This window comes from Catharus ustulatus, chromosome Z (assembly GCF_009819885.2).
Source record: "Catharus ustulatus isolate bCatUst1 chromosome Z, bCatUst1.pri.v2, whole genome shotgun sequence".
NCBI lineage: Eukaryota > Metazoa > Chordata > Aves > Passeriformes > Turdidae > Catharus > Catharus ustulatus.
Window position 1 is genome coordinate 458,660 of NC_046262.2, and position 15,907 is coordinate 474,566.

The window sequence follows — 15,907 nt, forward strand, 5'->3', positions numbered from 1 at the left end:
CCCTGAGCTGCTGAGCTGCTCCCACTTGCAGAGCAGAGCCTGGGAGCTGCAGATGGGCTCCAGGAGGAGTTATTTATAGAGCACAAGTGTTCCCAGCCCTCCCCATGCACCCAGAGCCTGGCAGTGTGAGCCTCAGCTCTTAAAGGCCCAGCTTCTGGCACTGCCAGGGCTCACAGGGGGAGGGCAGGGCTGGCAGGGACAGCTCCTGGCAGGGACAGCCACCAGAGCAGGGTTTGGGACAGCCCCTCAGAGCTGCTCACAGCCAGGATCTGCTGCCCATCCATCCTTTGGAGCTCTTTATTTTCTTTTCCATGTGCTCCAGATGTCCCCAAGGGTGACAATCCCCTGAGGGCTTTTCCTCCCCATCAGCCAGGATCTGCTGCCCATCCATCCTCTGGAACTCTTTATTTTCTTTTCCATGTGTTCCAGGTGTCCCCAAGGGTGGCAGAGAATCCCCTGAGGGATTTTCCACCCCAGGGTTCTCCCCATCAGCCAGGATCTGCTGCCCACCCATCCCTTGGAACTCTTTATTTTCTTTTCCACGTGCTCCAGGTGTCCCCAAGGGTGACAATCCCCTGAGGGCTTTCCCACCCCATCAGCCAGGATCTGCTGCCCATCCTCTTTTCCTCCAGTGGATCCAAGAGGCAGAAATCCCAATTCAGGTTGTTCTGCTGCACTCACCTTTTGCAGAGCCCGCTCCAGCACTGGTGGAACATCCCAGCTCCTACACAGGGAACAAAAAGCACATCCAGTCAGCACAGCTTTCCTAAACATCCCAAACTATTGCACAAGCCAGGCTGAGGCAGAGAATCCATTCCAGCCTCCTGAGATTACAGAGGAAGTTCAAGTTTCTGGTGGAGATAAATAAAATTTCCTTAAAGCGGTTTAACAGCTGCACAGAAATAAAAAAAAAAAAAACAAAAAAAACAAAAACTGGGAGAAGTGAAGACATCCATTTTGTGCAATCAGTGGCAGGTGCAAGTCAAGGGCATGGCCTTTAGCAGGACCCAGGGCTTGGCCAGAGCTCTGCCAATTAATCACCCAGCAAAATGCACTCGACAGCTCGGAGCAGGCGGCGATTCCTTCGCTCATGATTGCGCCGCTAATTCGGCCTGGGAAGCTGCAGAGAGCGGCACAGAGCTGGCAGGGCTCTGCCTCAGGGGGGGTTCAGCCTTTGGAGCAGCTCAGAGCTCGCTGGGGAACGATTTCCTGGCAGCTGGGAGCTCTCCCCAATACCTGATTGGGTGTGGGAGCGACAGAATTCCCTTTTTTGTTTCCGCAAAGTTGATTGGGATCGATTCCCAAATGTGGAAAGGGATCAAGGGGTGTCCTGGTGTCCCCCAGGGAGGTTTGGGGTGTCCCCCAGGGAGGTTTGGGGTGTCCTGCTCCCTGCAGCTTTATGTAAGGGCTGCCTGCCTCCCTGCTATTTTTAGGCTGTTAATAATAAAAAGGATTGTTGATCATTAGAGCGGCTTAGCGGGCACAAATCACAACCCCGCTGGATCTCGGGGGGCAGGGAGTTGATTCATCCCTTTAATCCCCTCAATCCTGGCTCCAGGGAGTGCCCAGGCCTCTGGGTTCCTCTCTGCACTTGGTTTTTGGGTGCCCTACAGCACCACCTAAAGCTGAGCTTAACTGAGCCAGGCGCTCCTAAATAAATTGGTTTTTTTTCCTTTTAAAATAGAAAACCAAAAGAGGAAAAGTGCTGTGAAAAAAAGCAGAGGTGGGGATGGATGTGCAGTGCAATTTGGAATTTGGAAGGTCAGGGAACCACAGAACTTCTGTCTCTCAATCTCAAAAAAAAAGAGTGAAAAAGGGAGCAGGCCTTCACTTTGGGTGTACAAAAGGAATTTCCACCCCCTGAGATCTTCCCAGCCTGCAGCCAGGATTAAATTAGGATTACACTAAAAAAAAAAAAAACAAAAAACCAAAAAGCAGCAAAGGATGAAATGTGGGATTAGCAGTCTGCTTGCTCCAAGATCTTGAGTGGGTAATGTGGAGATTTTGGGAAATTAGGAGTTTGAAGTGCTGGGTTTAAAGCTAAAACCCCTAATCCCTCAGATTCTCAAAATCCCAAGTCCCTGCAGAGAGCTGCAGGATTCCCTTTTTTAACCCTTTCAATATTACCAAAACATTAAAATGTGGTTTTTCACAGCCCAGCCCCCTGGAGCTCTTTTTTAAATTGAATTTTCTGTGCAGGTTCTGTTTGCTGTGTGACATTCCCGAGCTGCTGTGACCCCTGGCTTTGTGTTTTGTGGTTGTTGTGTGTGGGATGTGGCCACAGGAAGGGGGATGATCCCACAAGGGAAGCAGGCTGTGTGTGTGTGTGGGAGCCATCCTGATGGATCCCAAATGTGCTGGGGCACAGCCAGTGTCACCTGGGCAGGGACATCAAAGGGTTCTGGGGGACCACCCGTGCTGGGGCTGCTGCTGGGACACAGGAACACAGGCTGAAACACAGCCTGAATAACAGGCTGAAACACAGGCTGAATGTTCACAGGCTGAATGTTCTGCTCCTTGGGATGGGATGAATCACAGTCTAAATCACAGCCTGAATGATCATAGTCTGAATTTTCACAGGCTGAATGTTCACAGGCTGAATGTTCACAGCCTGAATTTTCATAGCCTGAATTTTCACAGCCTGAATCACACCCTGAATGTTCATAGCCTGAATTTTCATAGCCTGAATTTTCACAGGCTGAGTGTTCACAGCCTGAATCACAGCCTGAGTCACAACCTGAATGATCATAGTCTGAATTTTCACAGCCTGAATGATCACAGCCTGAATTTTCACAGCCTGAATCACAGCCTGAATGTTCACAGCCTGAATTTTCACAGCCTGAACCCACAACCTCAATGTTCACAGCCTGAATTTTCACAGCCTGAATGTTCACAGGCTGAATGTTCACAGGCTGAATGTTCACAGGCTGAATGTTCACAGGCTGAATGTTCACAGCCTGAATGTTCACAACCTGAATCACAGCCTGAGTCACAACCTGAATGATCATAGTCTGAATTTTCACAGCCTGAATGCTCACAGCCTGAATGATCATAGCCTGAATGTTCACAGCCTAAATCACAGCCTGAATGTTCACAGGCTGAATGTTCACAGGCTGAATCACAGCCTGAATCACAGCCTGAATCACAGCCTGAATGCTCACAGGTTGAATTTTCACAGCCTAAACCACAGGCTGAACCCACAGGCTGAACCCACAGGCTGAGACACAGGCTGAATCACAGTCTGAATGTTCACAGCCTGAATTTTCACAGCCTGAATATTCACAGCCTGAACCCACAGCCTGAACCCACAACCTCAATCACAACCTAACAGCTCCCAGCCTGACCCCACAGCCTCAATGTTCCCATCCTGCCCCCACAGCCTCAATATTCCCATCCTGACCCCACAGCCTGAATCACAGCCTGACCCCACAGCCTCAATGTTCCCATCCTGACCCCACAGCCTGAACACTCCCATCCTGCCCCCACAGCCTCAATGTTCCCATCCTGCCCCCACACCCTCAATGTTCCCATCCTGCCCCCACAGCCTCAATGTTCCCATCCTGCCCCCACAGCCTCAATGTTCCCAGCCTGACCCCACAGCCACCCCTCCCTGCCCTGCAGAGCTCTGAGGGCTCTGGGATCCCCCCCAGCCGTGCAGGTGTTCCCTGCTGGCACCAGGGCTCCTGGCTGCCACACCTGCCCTTGGAATGGCACAGCTTTCACTGTTCCAAGCTCCAACCCAGCTTTCAGGAGCTCTCAATGTGAATTCCCTCTGCTCCAGTGCCTCCAGAATATCCTGCTCCCTCCCGAGCGATCTGACGGCATGTGAAAGCCATCCTTATTTTTACCCTCCTTCTCCATCTGAAAAAGGAAACACAGCCCATTTGCTGTGAGCCCCTCAGCATCTGCTGATTTGTCACTTTGATTTAGCTGAGGAGCCTTCACCCTGCCTGCACAGGGGCTGCACCAAACTGCTGCTCCTGCAGCAGCACGACAGGGGCACTCAGAATCCACAATTCCCCTGGGCACTCCAGAATCCCCCTGCCCACCCTTTCCATGGGTTTCATTCCTGCTGTGCCCACCCTGAGCTGTTCCCTGGAGCAGATCCCAAATCCTCCCTGCTGTCCACAGGGGGGTGACACAACCCAGGTGCTTTTTTATCCCCAGATCCTGCTGTTCCAGCCCTCTGCCATCACCTGAGCCAGGGGGTGCTCAAACCTTAAAAGCAGCATTGAGGCCAGAAAAAGAAATAAAACACTCAGGGAATTTTATTAAAAAAAAAAGAAAAGGAGGGAGCTGGCCTTTAAGCCTTCAATTAATTGAACAAAGATTTCAAAATTGTTCAATTGGTTTCATTAGGAAGTGTATAATAGAATAATAAAGTAAAACAAATGATAGAAAGCAGAGCCACTAATTAGCTCTACATGATTGATACAGCTTTGGACGAGGCATTTGATCTCCAACAAAATGCAGCTCCTTGTTAAGAGGATTTTTAATTGATGTGCAGAGAGGTATTAGATGATGTTGGAAAATAATTACTCCAAAGCTACTCATGCATTTGGCTGAACATAACAAATGAAGTTTGGGCTCGGGATCTGGCGGAGTGGACACGTGCTAATTAATAATGAGAGGAACAAGCATCTTGCAGGGGGCTTTAACCCAGTGTTTACCAGGAGATTGCCTTGCAATTATGCTCCATAATGAGCTTGTCATCCCCCAGAAATCCACATTACTCACACGTCGGTGGGGACCGGCACCGCCGCGGCTCCGCTCCTGTGGCTGGATCCAGCTGGGGATGGAGCACCCTAAAAAGTGTCTCTCCACCCTAAAAATTGTCTCTCCACCCTAAAAAGTGTTTCTGCACCCTAAAAAGTGTCTTTACACCCTAAAAACTATCCCTGCACCCACAAAAAGTGTTTCTACACCCCAAAAAGTGTCCCTAGAACCCTGGAAGCAATGACTGTGACGCTCCCCGTCCGCACCGAGATGGATTTTTATTTCTGGTTTGCTCGGAGTTAATTAAGAGTTTGTGAAGTTTTCCCCCTGCAGAAAGCCAAAGCTGCTCCTTTCCCACTGCCTTCCTCCTTTGCCACCTCCTCCTCCTCCTCCTCCTCCTCCTGTTAATTACCGGGGTTTGTTCTGCCGGCCCCGCCTGAGCTGATTAGCCGACGGGAAGGCGTGTGGGAAAAGGTATTGATTGTGTGTGTGGGCTCCCCATCGCTATGGCAACAGGCTAAATATTTGCTGCTTTAATACCTCCCCTCTTCTAGAGAGTCTGCAAGGGGGGAGAATTCCCGGGAATTTCGGGCTTATTTTTAAACCCACCTCGGGGAGGGGCCAGACACAGAGAGAGGATGGCACAGCGTGGGAAATGAGGGAGATGAATATGCAAATGAGGCGAGCCCTCATGAATATGCAAATGAGGCTCATTAATATTGTATGGCGAAGGGAGCAAAGCCACGCCCATCGATGTGAGGTGTTAATTAATCATTCATTAAAGGCAGGCAGCTCTGGACTTGAAATTCCTGAAAATCCCATTTATTTTTTGGGATTTTGGTGCTAAAAATCTCAGATCCCACCAAAACTTTGTGGTTCAGCTCAGCTTGGAGGGGAGAAGTTTTTGAAGAGCAGTGAGCTCCCAAACTGTGCAAAATGAAATGTGAACTCAGCTTTTGGAAACCCAAATTTGGGATTGTGGAATGGCTTCAAATCTTAATTTAAATCTGGGATTGTGGAATGGCTTCAAATCTTAATTTAAATCTGGGATTGTGGAATGGCTTCAAATCTCAATTTAAATTTGGGATTGTGGAATGGCTTCAAATCTTAATTTCTATTTGGGATTGTGGAATGGCTTCAAATCTTAATTTCTATTTGGGATTGTGGAATGGCTTCAAATCTTTGGCACAGCTTACCCTGGTGTTCCTAAATCCCTGTGGGGTTCCAGGCCAGCTCCTCCTCCCTGCTCCAGAGCAGCAAATCCTTCCCATCTCAGAAATCCTGCACTGGGACTTCCCTGCAAGGGAGAAAAGCTCCTTTGAATTATTTTTATGGAGCAAATTACAAAAGGGGAGGGGCAGGCAAGCAGTTAAAGCTGAGACTAAGCCCTTAGGCCAGGCTTAGTGACCGACAGAGGGGGCTTGGCAGGCAGTTAAAGCTGGGACTGAGCCCTTAGGCCGGGCTTAGGCACCTTGGTGGGATTGGCAGGAAATTTCCAGCCTGGAAAGGTGCTGGGATTGGCAGGAATATCCAGGATTCTCAGAGATCTCCAGCCCAAAAAGTGCTGGGATTCAAGGGCTGAAATTCTCAGGGAATCTCCAGGATTCTCAGGGATCTCCAACCTGGAAAAGTTGCTGGGATTCTCAGGGAATCTCCAGGATTCTCAGGATCTCCAGCCCAAAAGGTTCTGGGATTCTCAGGGAATTTCCAGGATTCTCAGGATCTCCATCCCCAAGTTGCTGCCATCCCCGTGCCTCCCTCAATCAACACCTCCCGCAGTTTTTAGAGCATCAAGCCCGGCTTTAATTGCAGCCCCAACACCACTGGGATATTTACAGCCCCGCTCAGCTCCTCAAAGAGGGGATTCACACGTGCTAAGTGCTCCCACAAATCTCCTTTACCCTTTCCCCGAAAAGGGCAGCACGACAATAATTGTTCAATTTACACCAATTCCCTCCCTGAATTTCCTCCAGAGCCCTGAGAACGAGGCACTGACAGCAATTCCCAACATTCCCCAAATCCAAATTTCACCTTTAACCCATCACCAATCATTTTTGCTGTGGAAAATTTGGGGAGAACTTGGGCTGAGCTCTGCTGGGAGCTGCAGGCTGAGCGTTTGTTTGTGGCATTTTTTTGATGTTTCCATGGGGATTGCTATAGAAACAACTCTTCATTTATTAATTGACTTGGGGAGGGAAGCAAAGGTAACAATGGCTCTGCCAAGGGAGGCCTTGAGTTTGTTTTAAAGATGATTCAGGGCAGTGAAAGCCAGGAGATTCCACAAGGTTTCCTTTGAGACTGGAAAACAACAGCTGATCTGTGCCACAGGGTTTGGGATTTGTAAAGTGATCCCATAAATCTGGGATTTGTAAAGTGATCCCATAAATCTGGGGTTTGTAAAGTGATCCCATAAATCTGGGGTTTGGGGTTTGTGAGTGATCCCATAAATCTGGGGTTTGGGGTTTGTAAAGTGATCCCATAAATCTGGGGTTTGGGGTTTGTAAAGTGATCCCATAAATCTGGGGTTTGGGATTTGTAAAGTGATCCCATAAATCTGGGGTTTGGGGTTTGTAAAGTGATCCCATAAATCTGGGGTTTGGGGTTTGTAAAGTGATCCCATAAATCTGGGGTTTGGGGTTTGTAAAGTGATCCCATAAATCTGGGGTTTGGGGTTTGTAAAGTGATCCCATAAATCTGGGGTTTGGGGTTTGGAAAGTGATCCCATAAATCTGGGGTTTGGGGTTTGTGAGAGTGATCCCATAAATCTGGGGTTTGGGGTTTGTGAGAGTGATCCCATAAATCTGGGGTTTGTGAGAGTGATCCCATAAATCTGGGGTTTGGGATTTGTGAGAGTGATCCCATAAATCTGGGGTTTGGGGTTTGTAAAGTGATCCCATAAATCTGGGGTTTGGGGTTTGTAAAGTGATCCCATAAATCTGGGGTTTGTGAGTGATCCCATAAATCTGGGGTTTGGGGTTTGTAAAGTGATCCCATAAATCTGGGGTTTGGGGTTTGTGAGAGTGATCCCATAAATCTGGGGTTTGGGATTTGTAAAGTGATCCCATAAATCTGGGGTTTGGGATTTGTAAAGCGATCCCATAAATCTGGGGTTTGGGATTTGTGAGAGTGATCCCATAAATCTGGGGTTTGGGGTTTGTAAAGTGATCCCATAAATCTGGGGTTTGGGGTTTGTGAGTGATCCCATAAATCTGGGGTTTGGGGTTTGTAAAGTGATCCCATAAATCTGGGGTTTGGGATTTGTGAGAGTGATCCCATAAATCTGGGGTTTGGGGTTTGTAAAGTGATCCCATAAATCTGGGGTTTGGGGTTTGTGAGTGATCCCATAAATCTGGGGTTTGGGGTTTGTGAGTGATCCCATAAATCTGGGGTTTGATCTGTGACAGTGACCCCACAGATCTGGGATTTGGGATTTGTGACACTGACCCCACAGCCCCTGCAATCAACACCCACTCCCTGCCCTGTTTCAATCCGGGGCCCATCTCCCAGCCAGGGGGTCCCTGGCAGTTGGTGACACAGCTGGTGACACCGGGGACAGGAGCAGCCTGCCTCGGGGGGTGGCACTTGCTGAGGTGTCAATCCACATCTCCTGAGCTATTTTGGGACACAGCCCCTCTGTGTGTCCTCAGGGCCACCTCTGTGTCCCCAGGCCATCTCTGTCCCCAGGCCATCTCTGTGTCCCCAGCAGTGTCCCCAGGCCATCTCTGTGTCCCCATCTCCGTGTCCCCAGCCCTTCTCTGTGTCCCCATCTCCGTGTCCCCAGCCCCAGCTCTGTGTCCCCAACCCCATCTCTGTGTCCCCAGGGCCAGCTCTGTGTCCCCAGGCCAGCTCTGTGTCCCCAGGGCCATCTCTGTGTCCCCAACCCCATCTCTGTGTCCCCAGGGCCAGCTCTGTGTCCCCAGGCCAGCTCTGTGTCCCCAGGGCCATCTCTGTGTCCCCAACCCCATCTCTGTGTCCCCAGGGCCAGCTCTGTGTCCCCAGGCCAGCTCTGTGTCCCCAGGGCCATCTCTGTGTCCCCAACCCCATCTCTGTGTCCCCAGGGCCAGCTCTGTGTCCCCAGGCCAGCTCTGTGTCCCCAGGGCCATCTCTGTGTCCCCAACCCCATCTCTGTGTCCCCAGGGCCAGCTCTGTCCCCCCAGCCCCTCTCTGTGTCCCCAGCAGTGTCCCCAGCCCCTCTCAGTGTCCCCAGCAGTGTCCCCAGCCGCTCTCAGTGTCCCCAGCCGCTCTCAGTGTCCCCAGCAGTGTCCCCAGCAGTGTCCCCAGCAGTGTCCCCAGCCCCTCTCAGTGTCCCCAGCAGTGTCCCCAGCCCCTCTCAGTGTCCCCAGCAGTGTCCCCAGCAGTGTCCCCAGCCCCTCTCAGTGTCCCCAGCAGTGTCCCCAGCCCCTCTCTGTCCCCCCAGCAGTGTCCCCAGCCCCTGTCAGTGTCCCCAGCAGTGTCCCCAGCCCCTCTCAGTGTCCCCAGCAGTGTCCCCAGCAGTGTCCCCAGCAGTGTCCCCAGCAGTGTCCCCCCTGCAGCTGCAGCAGTGTCCCCACCCCTCCGTGTCACACCGCGGTGACTCCGGGCAGCACGAGTGCCAGCTGCATTCCCCAGCTCCAGCACCAACCTCTCCTCTCCAATCAACACCTGGGCTCCCATTCCGTTTGGCAGCGCTGCAGCAGCTCCCTCTCCAGCAGATTGCCACCAATCAATCTTTCCATGGCGCCTCTAATCACCACAGCAGCTCCTGCTTCCCCAGGACGTGGTGCCTTCATCCAGAACTCATCATCGCCCACAACAGCAGCGCTGGCAGCTGGGGGTGTTGATTGCAGGGACAGGGAGCTGCACCCTGGGCTGTGGGCAAAGCCCAGCTCCTGCAGAAGGAATTTCTGAGGTTGATTCAGGGCAGTGCTCAGCCCCTGCCACTTAAACAAGATTTGTTCTCAGGGTTTAACATTTCCTTGGGGCTATAAAGGAATTTTATGGTTTTGTTGGAGTCAGGAAATTGCTGCATCCATCCTGGAATGTGGAGTTTAAACCCATGAATGGGCTGATTAACAAAATAAAGCTTTCATAACTCCAGAGTGGGGTGTCAGGTTGTTAAGCTTGGTTTGATTGCAGGAATTTCTTTAGTTCTCACCTTAAAACTGGGATTGGGACATGAATTCAGCAAAATCCCTAAATCCTGAGTGTTGGGAAGTGGATCCTCCAGATTTTCCAAGCCCAAAAAGCCCAGAGCCTGGAGAGCCAGCCCATCCCATAAAGCTCAGCCCATCCCATAAAGCTCAGCCCATCCCACAAAGCTCAGGACTATTCCATAAAGCTCAGCCCATCCCACAAAGCTCAGCCCATCCCATAAAGCCCAGGACTATCCCACAAAGCTCAGCCCAATCCCACAAAGCTCAGCCCATCCCACAAAGCTCAGCCCATCCCATAAAGCTCAGCCCAATCCCATAAAGCTCAGCCCATCCCACAAAGCTCAGCCCATCCCACAAAGCTCAGCCCATCCCATAAAGCTCAGCCCATCCCACAAAGCTCAGCCCATCCCATAAAGCTCAGCCCATCCCACAAAGCTCAGCCCAATCCCATAAAGCTCAGCCCATCCCACAAAGCTCAGCCCATCCCACAAAGCTCAGCCTATTCCATAAAGCTCAGCCCATCCCACAAAGCTCAGCCTATTCCACAAAGCTCAGCCCATCCCATAAAGCTCAGCCTATCCCACAAAGCTCAGCCCATCCCATAAAGCTCAGCCCAATCCCACAAAGCTCAGCCCTATCCCACAAAGCTCAGCCCATCCCACAAAGCTCAGCCCATCCCATAAAGCTCAGCCCATCCTATAAAGCTCAGCCCATCCTATAAAGCTCAGCCCATCCCATAAAGCTCAGCCCATCCCATAAAGCTCAGCCCATCCCACAAAGCTCAGCCCATCCCACAAAGCTCAGGACTATCCCATAAAGCTCAGCCCATCCCACAAAGCTCAGCCCATCCCATAACCCCTCACCTGCACGCACAGAATTCCCAATCAACACCGGGAAAAGCCGATTTTCCGCGGGCTCTGTGGGAGTGCAGAGATTCTGGAAGGTTCCTCTGACGAGATGAACTCTGAGCTGCTAAAGGTGCCTTGTGTGTGGAGCTGGAAGTGAAAAGTGCACTTTATAAATAAACCAGAACACAACCCAGTTTAAATCCCATCCCAGTTTAAATCCCATCCCATCCCAGTTTAAATCCCATCCCAGTTTAGATCCCATCCCAATTCAGAATTTCAGAGATGGAAAAAGGAATTATCTGTGATTTTAACCCCAATTTAATCAGGCACAGGGAGCAGGGTGCCCCCTCCCACCCCCAAATCTTTTTGTTTGCAGCAGCCAGGAATAAAAGAAGGAATTTCCCACCCAATCCACATCCCCCCGAGCGCGTTTTGCCTCTCCCAAAGCTGTTCCTAAATGTCACTTTTGTCACTTCCCCCCCAGCCTCGGTGACCATATGTGTTTGGATGAGATTCACAACGTGCTGGTGCCACACGAGATGCAAATGCGATTTCCTGCTGCCGAGGAGTTAAGCCCGGCCTAAGTGTCCTTAAGCCCCGCCTTGCTCTGGTGGGACGGCTCAGGGAGCTGCAAACACCCAAAAATCTTTTCCCTGGGGAAATTCCCCCCCCAAAAAAAAAATTTGGGCCAGGCACCAATTCCATCCTGGGATTGTTAATCCAGGAAATATAAAACACCAAGAGAGGGAATCTAGGAAGAGGCAGGGAAATCCCATTTATTGAGGAATTTTAAACCCAGTGGGATTGGGTTTTTTATTTTTTTGGGGGGCTTCTAGCTGGGAATTTGGGATCAGCAGGGAAAATCCAGCCTGGGATCATGAAGCTGGGATTTGGGATTTCCTGGGATTTGGGATTTCCTGGGATTTGGGATAATCCCAATGTGGATCCAGCCCTGGATCATGAAACTGGGATTTGGGATTTCCTGGGATTTGGGATTTCCTGGGATTTAGGATTTCCAGGGATTTGGGATAATCCTGGTATGGATCCATCTTGGGATCATGAAACTGGGATTTGGGATTTCCTGGGATTTGGGATTTCCAGGGATTTGGGATTTCCAGGGATTTGGGATAATCCCAATGCAGATCCAGCCTGGGATCATGAAACTGGGATTTGGGATTTCCTGGGATTTGGGATTTCCAGGGATTTGGGATAATCCTGATGCAGATTCAGCCCTGAATCATGAAACTGGGATTTGGGATTTCCTGGGATTTGGGATTTCCTGGGATTTAGGATTTCCAGGGATTTGGGATTTCCTGGGATTTAGGATTTCCAGGGATTTGGGATGATCCCAATGCAGATCCAGCCCTGGATCATGAAGCTGGGATTTGGGATTTCCTGGGATTTGGGATTTCCAGGGATTTGGGATAATCCCAATGCAGATCCAGCCTGGGATCATGAAGCTGGAACTGGGATTTGGGATTTCCTGGGATTTGGGATTTCCTGGGATTTGGGATAATCCCAGTGCAGATCCAGCCTGGGATCATGAAGCTGGGATTTAGGATTTCCTGGGATTTGGGGTAATCCTGGTGTGAATCCAACCTGGGATCATGAAGCTGGAACTGGGATTTAGGGTTTCCAGGGATTTGGGATTTCCTGGGATTTGGGACCCAGCTCATCTGGGCTGAATCAGGAACATTCTCCTGCATTCCATCCTCACCCAGGTGCTCCCCTCTGACCCCGAGCTGTGAAATCCTCCAATAAAAGCTGCTTTATTGATTCCAATTAAATCTAGTTTTTTTAGCTTTAATTTAGGGCTGACTGCTGGAGGAGGGGCAATTCCAAGTGGAAAATTCAATGTAATTTTGGGGAAAAAATGGAAAAAAAGTGCAAATTGCAGCTTGCTGAAGTTTCTTCCCCTGCTCTGGATCTTTCTGGAAGGCTCAGGGATCACTCAGAGCTCTGCTCTCCCACAATCCCGTGTTTTCCTGGCACTGCATCAAGAGATGACAAAACATCCTGCAGGGAAGGAGAGAGACAGAGCTCTCATTGTTGCTGCTGGGGGAATGCTTTGGGAGGGGAATTAGGGATTGGGAATTAGAGAATTTATTTTTGGGGATGGAGAGCTGCAGAGCATTTGGGAAATGGGGGAAAAAATCCTGGAATTGGGATTTTTCACTCAGTGAATTTGTCATGCCCAAAATCCTGGAATTAGGATTTTTCCCTCAGTGAATTTGTCATGCCCAAAATCCTGGAATTAGGATTTTTCCCTCAGTGAATTTGTCATGCCCAAAATCCTGAAATTAGGATTTTTCCCTCAGTGAATTTGTCATGCCCCAAATCCTGGAATTAGGATTTTTCCCTCAGTGAATTTTTTATTCCCAGTTTCTCCAATCAATCCTTGTTTTCTCCACCCTAATCCCCCCACTCCCAGGGATTTTTTTATTTCAGATTCCCACTGTAATCACCCCCTAATTAAGGATATTGTGAAATATGGGGAGGGCAAAGGGAATGACACTGCATTGCTTTATTAATAAATATTCCTGGAAATTGCCTGAACATTCCTGCCTGGATATGGAAATAATCTTTTGCTATGCTAATCTAGCACAATTTTCTTTTCAATGTAAACAAATTATCCTCTATTAATATGCTGTTCTCCTTGCATAGTTAATTATTGGAACAGTGAGGAAGAAAATGGAAAAAAAAGGGCTCCATAAATACTTTAATAGGGAGCTAATTATGCACAGAATTCCAAAATGGGTTTGTAATTGCATTCCAAATGCTCTTCTGTTCAAATATTGGGAAGCTGGTTAATTGGAGGGGAGCTGGGATTGCAATATTGGCAATCAATGATTTCCATTCACTCCTGCTTGGGTTGGGTTTGCTTTTTTTGGGGATATTTAATAGTGCTGGAGGGGAGGGAAAGCAAGGCAAGGAGGGAATTTCAGAGGTTTGGGGGCTGAAAATGAGAAGTTTCAGGTTTGAAATCAATGCAAAGAGGGAATTTGAGAGGTGTGGGTGCTGGAAATGAGAAGTTTCAGGTTTAAAGTCAATGCAAAGAGGGAATTTCAGAGCTTTGGGGGCTGAAAATGAGAAGCTCCAGGTTTTCTATTAATGCAAAAAAGGAATTTCAGAGCTTTGGAAGCTGAGGATGAGAAGCTCCAGGTTTAAAATCAATGCAAAGAAGGAATTTCAGAGGTTTGGGAGCTGAAGATGAGCAGCTCCAGGTTTCACATTAATTTCAGAGGTTTAGATGCTGAAAATGAGAAGCTCCAGAATTCCTATTAATGCAAAAAAGGGAATTTCAGAGGTTTGGGCCTGGATTTGAACACTGAAAATAAACAGCTCCAGGTTTCCTATTAATTAAAGAAGGAATTTCAGAGGTTTGAGCCTGGATTTGGGAGCTGGAAATGAGAAGCTCCAGGTTTCCTATCAATGCAAGGAGGGAATTTCAGAGGTTTGGGTCCTGAAAATGAGAAGTTCCAGATTTAAAGTCAATGTAAAGAGGGAATTTCAGAGATTTGGGTGCTGAAGATGAGCAGCTCCAGGTTTCCCATTAATTAAAGAAGGAATTTCAGAGGTTTGGGTGCTGAAAATGAGAAGCTCCAGGTTCCATCCCAATACAAAGAGGGAATTTCAGAGGTTTGGGTGCTGAAAATCAGCATCTCCAGGTTTCCTATCAATGCAAAGAAGGAATTTCAGAGTTTTGGGAGCTGAAAATGAGAAGCACCAGGATTCACATTAATTTCAGAGGTTTGGGAGCTGAAGATGAGCATCTCCAGGTTTTCTCTCAATGCAGAGAAGGAATTTCAGCCCGGATCTGGGCACTGAACACCTGCAGAGCCCATCCCTGGGGAGATGAGGCAGTGCCAGCCTGGGGAGCAGAGGTGGGGCCAGGCCCAGGTGGGAGCAGCGAACAGCTCAGCGGCACAAAGCAAAGGAGAGCATTCCAAATGGCTAATCTCCAGCCTCCCACACAAGTTTTGTCTCTCTTTAGCACCTTTTCCCTGTTGCTAAGTCTGGCATCCAAAAAAGCGGGAGAGGAGACACTCCAAATTATGCAGCAATCTTGTGTGGAGCAGCTGAAAACAGGCTGGGGGAGCTGGAGGAAAAAACTGATTTTCTTCAGGAATTATTTGATCACCCTCAGCTTGCAGGAAAAAAATGGGGGGAAAAAAAGCCAAAAATCCCCCAGATTTTGAAATGTCTGTTTGTCTGACAGATGTCTGCAATGCTCTGGGAGCTGGAGTCATGCTCTGAATGTAAATAAGATTATGGGCCTTGCAATATTCCCATTCCTTGGGATTTACCTCTGTGCACAGCCAAAAGGAAACTGGGTTTTGTTCCCTGCGTGCCACCAGCGGGATTAACATTTTTTTTTTTGCCTTGTCAGTTAAAACACCTTTAATCCAAATTAAAATTTGGGCTGGGAACGTCGACAGAACCCAAAATCCGATCCCAGCATCGATCCTGACGCCGGGAAGGATGAAACAAATCAGGTGTAATTAAATCAATTCTGTGTGATTAATGAGTGCCCTGCCCTGCTCAGAACCCCATTTTTGGGGTGAGGATGCAGAGCTGTGCCCTGTGTGTGCTGGGGGAAGGAAATCTCTGTTCTCTGAGCGCCGGGACGGCGCGGGCGTCGCGCGGACGCTCTCCAGCTGTCGGGGAGCCGCGTGTCAATGTTATTTACCCCAGAAATGTGATGGCAAGGATGGGTTGGAGCTCAGGATGGCCATACATACTTAATGTCACCCTTCTCCTGTCGTTGGGGAGAGCTCAACCCGAGCTCAGCCCGAGCTCAGCCCGAGCCGGGAGCAGCGCGCGCGGCAAAGTAAAAAATTCATTTCCAAACGCCTTTCGGGGCTCCCGGCAGATGGAGGAGCACGGAAATCACCATCCTGCTCTGTTTAACCCTTTAGCTGCCGCGCTGGGAGAGCAGGGAGAGCGTCCCCAAGCGTTGTTCCTGGTGGGATGGCTCCTTTAAGGCCGGACACCTGCGCCGCAGCGCTGCCACATCGACACGCGGCGCGCAGATGTGGAGCCGGAGCCGGAGCTGCTCGGAATGAGAAAAACGTGCCTGGGAAAGGGAGGGAAAGGAAAAGGAGGGAGGGAAGGAGGGGGAATTTTATTTCCAGATCAAACCTGCAGCTTGAAAGAGTTTTCCTCGCGTCACCTTGGGCTCCCGCTGAGCGCGCCTCTCTCCTCCCAGCC

General features: G+C 49.6%; 1 long non-coding RNA gene across 1 annotated transcript; it reads right to left on the minus strand.

Moving 5' to 3' along the window:
- Positions 1-294: 294 nt before the first annotated feature.
- On the minus strand, positions 295-9,686 carry LOC117010834. Its single transcript, XR_004420770.1, has 3 exons — positions 9,338-9,686; positions 5,913-6,013; positions 295-724 (listed from the first exon to the last, which is right to left on the minus strand). It is a non-coding gene; the product is annotated as an uncharacterized LOC117010834 (long non-coding RNA).
- Between the last annotated feature and the right edge of the window lie 6,221 nt (positions 9,687-15,907).